The following is a 15,751-nucleotide window of genomic DNA, read 5'->3' as shown; positions in this document are numbered from 1 at the left end:
TAGTAAAAGTGGTAGAATTTTATCAAAATGTTTATATTATTGATATTATGTGTTGCATACTCTCTATTACAGTTGTGCCAGACTGTTTTCATGCACCCTAAACTGCACCCTCACACATGTGTCCTCCATCTAAACCTGCTGTCTACCAGCTACACTTACAATGTAGCATTTGTATATTACGTGCAATGTTTCAATGTAAGAATTGTAATTGGACTGTGTTGTTTGCAATGTGTTTTGAATGTATCATATTGTCAACAAGCACTCAGACAAATACTAAGGCATATAAATGTATTTGGCAAATAAAAAGTATTTAGGATTCCAGGGATAGGCTTGACCTTGACCAGTGTTTAGTGGTATTGAATAAATAATTAAATAAATGAAACAATTTATTAATTAATAAAAATAATTAACCCATAACCTTACTGTCATGTAATACAAGGATAGATGGATGGAAATGCAGTAAAGCACCTTAAATAAGAAGGCAGCAAAATACAAAACAATAATACAAAATTGCGGTCGAAAACGGGCCAAGTTTGGAATGATTTACAAACAGAATAGAACAGGGCAAAGTGAAATCAAAAGCAGGAGCAGAAATAGTTCAGCAAAAAATGGAACTCAACAATAGCAATCAAGGAATAAAAAATGATTGTTACATTTAAAACATTTAGCAGACACTCGTATTCAGAGCGACTTACAAAGTGGTTGCAAACATCAAATAAAAAAATTTCAGTGAATGTATTATTTTGCATCATCTTTGTGAATGAAAGTTCCCTTATAGTGTGTGTCTGTCTAATTGTACCTGGGAGACTGAGAGCTGGAAAATGTGTGCGAGTGTGTGTAAGTAATTAAAGTACATATTTGTAGGCCACAATAGTTACTGGGAACTGGAGTGCCTACCTAGCTGACATTCACAGTTTAAAAGAAAAAAAATATAAAAAAAATTATATATAAAATTTTTTTTTAAAAATATATAAAAATAAAAAATGTATTATATAAGACCAAAACCTCAGCTAGTAAAGATAATCATATGGTGGTATCATGTACAATAATAATCAGGGAGTGGATGCAATTGAGGCAATATCTTTTCAGAAAGGCAGAGAATTAAGATAATTTCCTTTTGACGTTGCTAACATATGCAGTTCCGTTCCAGTAAAAGTCTTGATAGAAGCATATGTTTTTCTAAAACATGTATTTACAATTTTGCATGGATTGTGCTTTTTCAGAAGTAAAATATTCCAATTCCATATGCACTAATTCACCACGATACCATCAGGGATGCATACTTTCGACCTGAACACTGAAGACAAGTCAAATGGTCTCTCTCTTCTTTAGTATGGAGGATGCGGTATACAGTACATAGTTTCTAAAAAAATAAATTAGTTTGACCAAAGAACAGTTTTCCACTTTGCCTCAGTCCATTAAAAATTAGCTTTGGGCAATAACAGATTTCTGCACTTCTGGGTCATATTCACATATAGCTTCTTCTTTGCATGATTGAGTTTGAGCAAATGACCTGCATTTGTGGATGACACAGTCGTCTGTGTTTGCAAACAATGGTTTCTGAATTGTTTCTGAGCCCATGCAATGACTTCTATTACAGAACAATGCCAGTTTTTGATGCTGTGCTGCCTAAGGCCCTAAAGATCTATTACACACACAGAATTCACCAGATTTTCTGAATATTTGCAATTGTAGAAGATGTAAGTTTGCCCATAATTGTGAGTGACTCTGTCTCTCTTAAATACTCTTTGTTTTCACCTATTCTTAATTAACCTAATTAGTTCCTCCAGCTGATTTAGTTTTTTTTTTTTTTAAGTTTTGAAGACCTTTTTGAGATGTGTTGCAGCCATCAAATAAAAAATTACTTTATTTTTATCGTTAAACAGTACATTTCCTCATTTTAAACCTCTGATTTTTTTTTTTTTTTTTTTTTTTTTAATTTGCAAATAATTGCATTCTCTTTTTATTTACATTTTACACAGCATCCCAAATTTTTCTCGAAATTGAAGTTGCAATGTATGATTAATATATAAAAATCATACAAGTATGATTTAAAATTTTTATTTTTATTTTTTTTGTTACATGTAACCTACAGATTAATAGTCTGTATGGGATTTCATGATCCCAGGAGCCGTTCCAAATTTAATGTTTACTTTAAAAAAAAAAAAAGACAAATCACCTTATTAGATTAGTTAGTCATCTTTTATTATAAACTATAAACCTGAGATTAAGGAAAGCAAATTTCCCACCCACCTCTATGTGTAGTAGCTAATTTATTTTTTAGACATAAACATTATTGTCACAATAATTACTATAAGTTTATAATGGGATTTTTGTTTATCATAAGCATTTTAAAGTTTATTTTTGAAATGTTGTAGATTGGTGTGCATTTTGCTGCTGAACCCTTACTTGATAGAACTGTTGAACACTCGGGGGACATGGAAAACCAATGGAAAGTTACTAAGTAGATAAACAAGCAAACCAAAAAAATACAATAAAAAAAATAATAAATAAACAAACACAAAATCACTGCTTTTTTGCTAAAACATGTAATTGTATTATAATAACAGAAGTGCATTTTATAGGCAGTTATTATTTTTTCCCTAATACCCTACACCTAAAAAAACATTGTTTTGCTGGAGATAAATCCAGTTAATATTTTAAAAACTCATGTAAGCATTAATGCCTTACACATTTACAGATGAAGGAAGATGAATATAGATTTCTGCGTGATCCAGCCTTGAGGAGTCAGAAGTACCATAATGAACAGTGTGTACTGACAGATTGCTAATCCCTCAGGGGCCGACATACAACTGATGTTCGGACACTTTGGAAATTAGACCACAAATCAAAGCTTGATTATTCACATAAGCAGGTTTCCTTCCTGGTCGTACCTATTTCTATTGAAGTGTGGTGTTTTATTTCCACATTTCTATTTAAAATTGCCATGCATTGAAGAACACTTTGTATCACTAACAATATATTGCATTATAGATCTTAACAGAAAAATAAATAAAAAAATATATACACAAAATACATTCAGCACAAACTGACTTAAACTGACATTTAGATTACACAAGAACATTCTACATACTTGCTCCTCATACAGCTTAAACTGTTTCAATCTCACAGTGAAAATTGAAAAGAGATAACATATACAATCCCATGTACAAGATTTAAATATGGTACATTGCGTACTGAATAGAATCTGACAAATAGTGAAAATGTTTGAATTATGCATTTATTTTCTAATTGAAAAGAAGTCATTACAAATTTTACTATTGGCAAATAAGTTAAAAAGTAATATCACATACAAAATATTTACACACAGTTCTTAGTATGAGTATGATTAATTTCTGGTTTAATGACTGTATGCACTTCAGTTGGCATGGATTCTGCAAGTTTATGTAAAACCTTATTATCTATATTAGATTAAATTAAGTTGGATGTCATGGCATGATAACAAACTTGCCTTCTATTTCAAACAATTAGCATGGCCAATATCACAAATTGACTTAGATTAAAAGATATTGACCATTTACTTTATTTTTGTCAAAGGTTTATACATACTAAAATAAATAAATAAACAAGTAAATAAATAAATAAATTCAGTTTCATTACCCCACTGTATGCACTACGCTATATTTAAATTTTATAATACATGGTAATTATTCGACATTCAAGCAATGTCAAGAAGCTTTTTTTATTAGCATTTCAGCTACAGTATCACATCAAAATGAGTACACGCCTCACATTTCAGCAACTATCTTATTATATTTTATCAAGGAACAATACGATAGAAATTAAACTTGGATCTATTTTAGAGTAGCCAATGTGCAGCTTGTATAGCAGTACAGATTTACTGTCCTCTGAAAAAAACTTAACATACAGCCATTATTGTCTAAATAACTGGCAAAGAAAAGTGAGTACACCCTAAGTGATAACAGCTGTATGTTGATTACCCATGCAAAGCCACATCTCCTATTCATCATGTTCATGTTTTTGTCTTCTTGACAGGATAATACAAATTTGTGTGTATTGTGTAAGAGCAGTTAAAATTTGGTGCAATTCTCTTATACCGACAACTGGATGTCCAACAAGCCACCTCATGGCAAAGAACTGTGAGGATTCGAGAATTATAATTGTTGCTCTCCACAAAGCTGGCCCAGGCTATAAGAACGGTAACTCCCTAAAACTGAGTTACAGTGCCGTGGCCAGGGTCATACAGAGGTTTTCCAAGACAGGTTCCATTCGGAACAGGCTTCGCAAGGGTTGATCAAAGAAGTGGAGTCCTCGTGCTGTGCATTAGTTGCAGAAGTTGAAGGTCTAATTGTCAGTGCTCAGACCATATGCCACACATGCTTTGCATGGCCGTCATCCCAAAAGGAAGCCTCTTCTGAAGCTGGCTTACAAGAAAGACTGCCAACAGTTTTTTGAAGACAATCTGTCCAAGCGCATAAATTAAATTTTAACCATGTCCTGAGGTCTAATGAAACTAATTTAAACTTGTTTGCTCAGATGGTGTCCAGCATGTGTGGCGACCCCCTGGTGAGGAGTAGCAAGAACATTATGTCTTGCCTACAGTCAAGCATGGTGGTGGTAGCATCCAGGTCTTGTCTGGGGCTTCATGAGTGCTGCTAGTATTGGAGAGCTGCGATTCTTTGAGGGAAACATGGAACTGTGTTCTGTGACATTCTAAAGCAGAACATGATGCCCTCCCTTTCAGAAACTGGGCAGAACAACAGTTTTCCAACATTATAACAACCGCAAACATACTGCCAAGATGACAACTGCCTTGCTGAGGAAGCTGAAGATAAAGGTGTTGAGGCCAAGTATGTCTCCTGACCTGAACACTATTGAGGACCTGTGGGGCATCCTCAAGCATAAGGTTTGAAAGCACCATGTGTCTCACATCCAGCCACTCTGTGATTTCATTTTGGAGGAGTGAAAGATGATCCCAGCAACAACCTGTGCAGCTCTGGTAAATTCCATGCCCAGGAGGATTAAGGCAGTGCTGGATAACAATGGTGATCATACTTAATATTAACATTTGGACAGGAGGTTTGACATTCACTTAGGGTGCCAGTTATTTAGACAATAGTGTCTCTATGATTAGTTACAAGCTGCAAATTGACTACTCTGAAATATATCCACAGATATACAATTTTAATTTCTATAGTATTGTCCCTTAGGAATATAAAAAAAAAATGGTTACTGGAATGTTAAGGGTGTACTATACTGTATATAAAGCTGACACAGTACATAGTAAAATTAAACAATGTTTCTCCAGAACCCCGGTGCTACATAAATAACATGAGGCTACATCACACAACATAGAGCTACAAACAGACAAATAGAGCACAGAGCTAAAGATTAAAAGTAAGTTTTCCCAGCCACAAAAAAGTGCATCCTAGTGCAAACAGACGATTCAAATTAAATTAAAAAAGACAGATAAAACCAGTATACATTCTGTATAATAGTTTAATTTAATGTCATTCTATTAGAATCAATAGATTAGAATTTGTATTAGTATAAAGTATTATAATTCTATTAATTCTTGTAGTAATTGGATATATTCTGCCCACAGAACATTATCTAACTAGAACACACATGCAATTATTTCTAAAAAGAATTACGTTTTTTACTTATTATCATCAAATAGTTTTGGGTAATACCACTTATAGCTCACAGCCAAACTTGCTGTCAACGGTACAATGTCCTACTTTAGAAAACTTTTTTAGAGGATATAAAAACTAGGGCTTTACAACATCTTCCCCTGAGAATTCCTGTATTTTTTAATTTACCTTAGTTTGCATTAATGCACCTTACTAGTTCCACATTAGCTTTTAAATTATGTCAGTAAGCACTTTTTAGAATGGTCATTTAGGTTTGTGTATAACTAAATGTGATTAGTCAGCAGCTCTCAAATGACTGGTGGACTGAATAATAAGCTGAAGTTCACAACTGCAGAGTGTGTAAAACTTGTTTGAGTGATGAACCTGCAATTTTATATAATTTTATATAGTTAATTCTAATAATAATTATTGCTCTTAATAGTTTAAAATTTTAAACAGTAGTAATTCAAATATTGTTCACTCATGAAAGAAATGATTTACTGACATGGCTGAACAAAAAAGGAGAGAATATCGACTGTTAAATAGAGTCACTGAAGAAGGAAAAAGAAGAGAAAAGCAAATTTCAGTCAAGTTTGCTAGGATTCACTGATTGATGAGGCAAGAATGGAGTTAAGCACATTTGCATTGTAGCGAATTTAGCTCTGAAAAAGGGAAATATTTATAGGCCCGGGTTCGGTCCCCGGTCAGGGAACCAAGCCCAGCCATTAGGTTTGCACAAGCCTAAGTGCCGGTCCCAAGCCCGGATAAATGGGGAGGGTTGCTTTAGGAAGGGCATCCAGCATAAAAACGTGCCAAATCAAAACATGCGGATGATCCGCTGTGGCGACCCCTAACGGGAGAAGCCAAAAGAAAGAAAGTTTTTATAATGGGTTATAATTACTCATTCATATTTAAATTAAGTAGTTGAATTTACGCTAATGAAATTAACGTTAAACAATTTTGGTCTGTTCGTCCACCAAACAGACAGTATAATCTTTTATTAATTGAAAAACGGCAAGATGGCCACCGACCTGGAAGTGCTCACCACGGAACCGGAAGTGTGCGCCGCGAAACCGGAAGTATGCACCGTGTGTCCGGGAGGTCCTGACAGTATTACGATCAAATATTGCAGTGACTTTGAAATGTGAGCGGCACTCAGAGACAATCACTTATGAAAAATAGGCGTTTGATGAATGAGACAAACACAACATAGAACTAACCACACAAGCATACATAAAAGAGGAAAAGCAGTTAAAATATGTAGAAGCAGAAAGAGAAGGAAAAAAGAAGAAAGAGAGAGAAAGGAAGAAAAGGAATGGCAAGCTTAACTTAAAAAATAACCACAATCTAAATAAGAATCATCAAGAAATTCAAATTCATTTTAATAAAGGGGCTCAAGCTTAATCATGCATTTAAATGATCTTTAAAATGGTTACTTGCATTGGCTTTTGCTGAACAAGAGTCTGGATGTGGTAGACAAAAAAAATTCTTGACGAGTCCTTTAAAAGGCAGTTAGAAGTTCTGCCAGGTTCTCCTGAAGATCAGAGTAGGAGAAGTTCTTAAAGGTAAAGCTTGCTGGAAGATCTGCCTCAAAGGGTTTGAGTCCCGTCTTGAAGAAGAGTTCCTGAGCAACGATTGGTGGGGTTTGAGACATTTTAATAGTCCCTGAGCCACACCCATTTTTGGTAGAATGGCCAATGCCAGGCATGAACTTTGGAGGGCGAAACCTCCTTTGTTCTTGGGTTTGTTGGGATTACCTGTTTATGCTTGGTTTGGAGAACTTATAAAGTTTTATCCAAAGTGTATTAAAACAGTACGGTAGACTTCATGATCATCTAACGTGCACCGTTATTTGAAGAATAGAGAGCAGATCATTTTGATATTAAGCATGAAAGAAAAGACAGCAATAAAGCAGAGATACATTAACATACCAGGACATAAGCTTTTAAGGTATAACTTGTGTTAATACAATGTTATATTCTAGCATATACAGTAATTTGCACCCGGGTTGGAAAATAAAGAACGGGTCATTTTGAGATCATTTTGATATGAAGCATTAAATGAAAATACAGCATTAAAGCAGAAATACATTAATAAACCTTTAAAGTGTAGTTATTTCATGAAACAAAGTTAACACTAGGTTTATATGAAAGGAGAAAATACATACAAGATATGTATATGTCGTATGGAATTTGGAACACTGTATTTATTATTTAACTAATGAAAATGCTCCCTTTTGTGTGTGTGTGTGTGTGTGTGTGTGTGTGTGTGTGTGTGTGTGTGTGTGTGTGTGTGTGTGTGTGCGCGTGTGTGACCCCCCACCCAGACGTACTGGGGCCCAGTGAAGTCCCAGTGAATTCAGCCGGAGAAGCCAGGGGGTATTCCTGCTTTGTGTCTTCCGGGGTGGCGGCATGACACTGTGGTATGACAACCCCCAATATAAGTGTAAACTGTGGTGCTTATCCTGTGTGAAGCAATGCAGATGTTAAGGGTTAAAAGGAATACCTGGGACATGAAGTCTAAATGACCCTTACCCAGATGCTACAGCATATATGCAGTTTCAAAAGCAATTTACACAATTGACATAATTATATTAAACAAAAATAAAAATAAAATACAACAAATAAATGTAATTACAACATAACCATATAATAAAGCAAGCAAATACTACGTATAAACCTATACTGCAAGTCAAAGATGGTGCTATGAGGAATTATAGTTATACAGAGTTGCAAATAGCATGGACAGAAACTGATTTAAACACCGTATTCAATGATTTAAAAAAGATCAATGATTTCTACAGGACGTCTACTTGAAGCATTTTGTAAAACAGGAGAAATGACCAGAATTTCCCAAATACAGTTGCCACATCAATATCCAACAACATGGGGAGGTGTTTATTTCCAAAACAAAAAAAGTACACTTTGTAGCTAAAAATGATGGTGCAACTCTGAAAAGAGTAAAAAGTGAGAATAAGAGTAGGAGGAGATGAAAACAAGCAACAACAAGCTATTACAAGCCAGTGTTGCCTACCTTTGTCTCATATTTCAAATATTTAGACGCTCCCCGCTGTCTTTGTTTTAGCCTCCACAGAGCTTCTAAAATGTTAATGCTTACCATTGAAAAGTGCAAACTCTCAGTAGAAGGTCATCATTTTAGTTCTGAAACCACAGCGGGCATTACACACGTTTCTTTCATCTGTTTTTCTTCTTTCTTTCACAACTAATTTTAAGTTAAGGAAATAAATTCCCAGCTCAGAACAGATCAAGATGGGCACATTGATTGCAGTTGATGACCACTTTTTCCCAGTGGAACAGTATTGTGTATAAGTTATAAAATAAAGTTATTCAGCTTTCACTTTTGGAGCTGTTGGTGGACTTTAAGTTCAACAGAAGAGAGATTATTCTTTCCTGACACTCTGTTGTCCGACAGAGCTATTTTAGACCCAGAACCTTTCGTTTCCGCAGCTGAATGTTTCCCTTTAAGTGAATTACTTAGAATATCATAGAGCACTTCATCGATTTAGCATTCCAGGATGTGCTACTGCAGGAACGCCAGTGGTGCTTTAAGTATGCATTAAATAACCGAGTGATCGATCACTAGGTTACAGTATGCGTCAGAGCAACATGTTGAAACTAAATCACCAAACGTGAAATCTTTTTTAAATAAAGTGTAATGAAGAACCAAATCTATTCTGTGTTTAAGGCAGTCTTAGAGGTTGACCAATGATATTCGAAGAGATTTAAATTTGTCATTGATTATTATTATTCCTTACAATTTTGGCAATAACATAATTTGTAGTAAGCACAGAGCTACGGCCCACTGTGAGTAGAAAGAAATAAAATATTTCACTAAACAGATTTGAAGGCCTCGGGGCTATTGCGATATTGTGATTTATATTTGTATGAATGAGGTGTAGCATGTAGCTGACCTACAGTAAGCTTGTGAAAGGCACCAGGTCATTTGTCACAGTTTTCATGGGTGTTGACCGTGAGACAAAGTACCACTGTTAGTTGTAATATACAGAGCACGGCTGAAGTCTGAAACCAATCGTTTTATATTGGTCTGTTTTAGGAACAGTGGGAACGACTGTGACTGAGGCATGACTGTCACATTAAAACTGTCACAATGAAGTAAACAGATCAATCAGCTAGGGGACTTATTTAAAAAGTGGCCAGCATCACAAGACTATTAATGCCTTCTTGTTAATATTCTTGTAGCAGGCGTGTCAGTTCACCATATGTGCTAGTTTAGTGTCCCATGTCATAAATCAATACGACCATTAGCCTAACATGATATAACATTGACAAATATATGTTATCAAAGTGTCACTGTTTTGAAGTAGGCGGTGGCTCGGTGGTTAAGTCTGTGGCTTACTGATTGGAAGGTTGGCTTTCAGGCCACAATATCAGCAAGCTTGGTCTGGGGGCCCATGAGCCCTTAACCCTTTATGCTCCAGGGGTGTTGTAACATTGCTGACCCTATGCGCTGACCACATCTTCCTATCATTTTTGGGACATGTGCAAAAAGAATTTCACTGTGCTGCAAAGTACATGTGACGTATAAAGCACATTTCTTTCTTTCTTTCCTTTTTCTTTCTTTCTTTCTTTCTTTCTTTCTTTCTTTCTTTCTTTCTTTCTTTCTTTCTTTCTTTCTTTCTTTCTTTCTTTTTTCTTTCTTTTTTCTTTCTTTTTTTATTTCAAAGAAAATGTCTTCTAAATACTGCTTAAGGAGTAACCCACAAGCATTTAAGCTCTAAACAGTGGTATGTAATAACTCCTTCATGAGGATATACTTAAAAATGAATTTTGCTGGCCTAACAGTGGGATAAAGTTATACACTTTAACAATAACATCATTTGTTTCAAACCCCACTTTCAACAAGGTTTATTAAAGAAGGGGGAAATTAACTCAAAAGGACACATGAAACAAACCGGGCAGTTTGACAAATTATTAATGAGAGCAGGACTTAGGTATTATATTCTGCCACAGGCAAATTATAAAAAAAATATATATAATTAGCCATATTAAACAAGAAACAGTTAAACACAATAAACAAATCAGACACAGGTAAACAGAAAATCAGCCAAAACACACAATCATCATCATAGAGAAGGATTGGGCATTGGGAGCACATGAAGCTTTAACAAAATGCAAGCTGCATGCATAACATGCTTTTAAAAGTTAAAACTCATCAGTTTGGCGGACAACAAGCAGAGGTAGCACCATACTAGCTCAAAAAAAGGAATCCTTGTCTCATGCTCTCCCGTCTTAATTTCAACCCAGAGCATCGGTATGGAAAAGGCCACAGGTGTACAGGGGTGGAACTTAACCTTGAGAGGAAAGGATAAACCCAATTATTACAAACAAGGACAACAAAACACACAAGTAGTTAGTCAGCGGTTTGGATCAATTCTGAGCACAATAATATGTACTCCTTGTTATATTAAGCTACAGGTCTCCCTGCCTGTGTTCCCGCTACAGTGTTTATCTAGCACTGATTTCTACTCAATTGGTGGGAATTAAATTTTGCAGCAGTTGTGTCACTCTTGGCTCATTTAACAGCTCTTTGTATTGCAATCTGACTTGAAACAAACAAAAAAAAAAAGTCTAATAAATGTAAATGTACACACTATTCATGTCCATGTTTCTCTTAAGGCCAATTTGAGCGCAAGCTGTGATCCTGTCTCCACCATGATGGAGAACTGCATTAGAGATACAGTAACACATAAAAGCTTCTCAAACTCAAACTGTGATAGTCACAAAACCATGCTGCACCAGCACTTCTCTCCCCTTCATTTACCACAAGCTTTTCTCCCTGAGGTCATGTTCGAAAGTTTCTTCTTCTTTTTACACTTTTTCTTCAGTAGGTGCTGGTGTGAATTTCTTGCAAACGGCTTTATGCTGTTTTAGACTTTTGGAAAATTATGAGAAATGTGAACAATTCAACAACCTTGATGATGTCTACCTCTTCAAACTATTATTGAAAAATTCCCAAATCCTTTCAACAATTTGTTCACATTTATATTTATATAATTTATGATGCCTTTGTATATAGTTGACATTCAAATTAAGTTGAACCTTGTTAAAAGTACAATCTAGCAGCTTGAAGCTCGAAATTATAACCATTCAGTCATTAGTAATAGGCTAATAACTATGGATATGTGAATGTTATGTTAATGAATTAGAAACACTTTCAAAGAACATTCTGTGACAGTTTTAAAAACATAAACTCATACTCATAAAACATATAAAAGCTCTATCTCACCCTAAACGCACCATAAGAGCATGTCCAAATCTCCAGCTCTGCTTTAAATGAGTTTTAAACTAGAAGTAGGTTCAACTGAAGTTGAGAATGTCATTCACTCAATAGTTTTAGTTACTCTATAAAGTTTTAAAGAGTGTAGAAATTCATACTGTTTCTGAAAAAAAGATGACATTAGTGTAAAACTGGATGTGGCCTTAGGCAAACCCCAAAAAGCATTTGTCAGACACCAAACCTGTCTATACTAATCAGCTACACAGGTATATTTAGAGAAAGGTTGATTATTAATATTACAACTTTTCTTTTGTATGTGTTTATGTTTTAGCATTTTATTAAAGAAAAAATGTAAGGCAGAATAAGGCACAATGCTTAAACTAATTCCAATCTCATGCCACTAAAACACATAAGGAGGTGAAGAGAAGAAGCAGAGGTGGAATGATCAATGTGATTACTCTGAGGGCTTTTGGTTTAGGGCAGGCACAGAATGAAGTGAAACAGACAACCTGAAGTGCATTTCACTGATGTTATATCAGTTGAATAATAGTAGAAAATTGCATCAGGACCACAGAGAGAGGCGAAGAGAGAGGCAGAGGGACTGCCATAAAATCACCATAATACTGAGGTAGGAGTAACCACTACATCAGCTCTGTAGGACCCTCTTGGAGGATAACTATCTTTTGTTCTTCTTCAATACTTATTCTGGTCCTCATCCAGAAGTTTCTCTTGGGCTATGCTGCGATCAATGCCAATCCAGGGTTAAAAATTTGGTTAGAGTCACTAGGTCTAGCTCTAATTACATCATGCTCGGAATTCCCAGACACATTTTAGCTTGTGTTAAATATGGCTGTGACTGTTTGTGATCAATCTTTTCCTGCTGAAACGTCATCACACAAACACTGAGCAAGTGGCAGCAATTAAACATACCCTAGCACTGCTCTTGGGGGATTTCTGCAAGAAAATGTCAAACAGGACATGGACATGATATGAGTGAATAATGCGCCCTGTGTGTGTCTGATCTGTTTGTCAGTCAATTGTTATTGTATTAAAAAGCTTAAGTTCGTGATTGAGTCGGAGGCAGATACGTGATTTCCTTGCTGTGTAGGACGGGAAGTGGATCGATAGATTTTGATCATATCCACAGAATTGCATAAATGCGCCTAGGAGTGAAGAGCACGCCTCTGTTTTTAGAGCAGCACAACCTGAGAGATTGTCTGGGGGAGTATGAGGGGGCGAAAAGAGCAGAGGTTGAAGAAGGATCTTAATCATGGATGTTGCATTATGTGGTTGGTTGTTGCAGGAATGTATTTGGACGTATTTTGGGCTATGTTCACACAGTTGAACAATAGCCAGTGATATACAGTGCATCCTGAAAGAATTCACCTTTTTCCAAAATTGAATAAATTAATTATTTTCCTTAAAATTCTAAGAACAATATCCCATAAAGACCAGATGAAAAAAAAGTTTGGTTGAAATCTTTCACATTTATTAAAAATAAAAAACAAACAAACCAAAAAAACCCCCCAAAAAACATATATGTAAGTATTAACAGCCTTTCCTCAATACTTTGTTGAATCACCTTCGGCACCATATACAGCCTCAAATCTTTTGAGTATGACGCTACAAGCTTGGCACACCTATTTTTGGGCAGCCTTTCACATTTTTCTTTACAGAAGCTCTTAAGCGCCATCAGGTTGGATGGGGAGCTTTAGTGCACAGCCATTTTCTGAACCAGAGATGTTCATTCAGTGCTAGCCAGACTTGGACATTCAAAGAGTTGCTCCGTAGCCACTCTTTTGTTATCTTGGCTGTGTGCTTAGAGTTGTTTTCCTGTTAGAAGAAGAACCATCACCCAAACCTGAGGTCCAGAGGGTTTATCCAGATTTTTATCAATATGTATTTGTACATTGCTGAATTCACCTTTCCATCAATCCTAGTCTCCCAGTTCATGCCACTGAAAAACATCCTCACAATACTGCTTCACTGTAGGGATGTAGGGTGTTGGCCTGGTGATGAGTAATGCCTGGTTTTCTCCAGACATGAGGAATTTACATTCAGTCAAAAAAGTTACATCTTTCTTTCATCAGTGCAGAGAATTTTGTTTCTCATGGTCTAAGAGACTTTCAGGTACCTTTTGGCAAACTCCAGGGGCGCTGCCATGTGCCTTTTACTAAGGAGTGTCTTTTGTCTGTCCACTCTGTCATACAGGCCTGGGTGGTGGAGTGCTGCAGCGATTGTTATTCTTCTGGAAGATTCTTCTCTCTCTACAGAGAAATGCTAGAGCTCTTTCAGGATGACCTGCTCTAGGAAGAGTCCTAATTGTTCTAAACTTCTTTCATTCATGGATGATGGAGGTCACTGTGCTCTTTAGGACCTACAATGTGCCTTGATACAATCCTGTCTCAGTCTACAGACTATTCCTTGGACTTCATGGCTTGGTTTGTGCTCTGACATGCACTGTTAACTGTGGGACCTTATATGGACAGGTGTGTGTCTTTCCAAATCATGTCCAATCAACTGAATTTATCACAGGTGAAAAAAAAAAATAATACCATAAAGAACTGATAAAGGCTGTTTATGGTAAATCATGTTTATGGTGATGATATGTGATTAATTGTGCTATGACCGATGCATTAAGGCTGTCTTCTGCTGTCTTCTGTATCACAAAGAAATTGTTAAATCAACGCCTTTAGACTAACGATTTTAAAGGATTATATTGAAATGTGACGTTATGCCTTTTGTTCACCGCTTTATTGTAGAATTATTTTACAATCCACCATCCAGCTGAGGTTTTGTGATTGCTACACTTCCTGACTGCACAGCTTATAATATAGTTATGCCTCTCCTTCTATCCTTAAATCAAAAGTTCTGGGAATGCTTTTTTATTCTTTCCTTTTTCAGGCTGCTGGATCTGGATGATTAAATTGCTTTCTGAAATATTTTTAAATGGATAAAATACAATGGGGGGAAATTCAATATCACACAAGCTTAGTTCTATGACTCCAAATTCAATTATAGATTTTTACTACTAAAGCATTCAAAATTCCAATCATGCGTTAGTGACACAAAACTCTTAAAACTGTTGTTTCATTTGAATTCAGAAAGCCCAGAAATAATTTCAGTTAATCTAAATATTATGACCCATTATTGTGGATTATGATAGACATGGTGATCATTAGCAGTAATAATTGCACTGTAGTTTGCACAGTATGCCATGAATTACATGCATTAATTAGACTTGATTCCCAGTATAAAGCAATTCAATGATATCCAACAGGATAAAACAATAAAACAAGTATGTGGACACAAATAAGGTCACATTAAAATCAAACATGGGAATTTGTTTTTTTTTTATTAAGTAAAAATGCTAATGTAATGTGCTTGATGTGATTTGACCTCATAAGAAACATAAAGCTTTGACTCTTTCCTGATTTATAAGAAATATCTCGTCGAAAAAAAATTATCGGAAGACGAGCATTTATTTGGCGCATCTGAAATTAGCACGCATCAAACCGAATAGAATATGTTGAGACAGACATGCTTTTTATTCACTACCCTATATCTAGTGCACCACAAATACTCTTAGCATAAACCTCGCTCTCATCCGGGAGTTGGGTAACACCTACAGGCAGATCGCTCTCTCTCCCTGTGATGCAAACGGAAACAATCAAAGAGATAAAGCAACGGTATAAATGCTTGCTTGCAGTTGCCTGCCATGTCACACGGGAAACAAAAGCTCAGAGATAATGAGACATTGTGTGTAGGAGAAGTTTATATCATAGAGCACAAGAGCATGCAAGTACACGCTTCATGCCTTTATCAAATCTCTGCGCTCGTACAGGTTTATTGGAAAACATGGATCAGGCTGTCAGTTG

The sequence above is a fragment of the Silurus aristotelis genome (genome assembly GCF_946808225.1).
Source record: "Silurus aristotelis genome assembly, chromosome: 10".
NCBI lineage: Eukaryota > Metazoa > Chordata > Actinopteri > Siluriformes > Siluridae > Silurus > Silurus aristotelis.
This window is presented reverse-complemented; position numbering follows the sequence as displayed.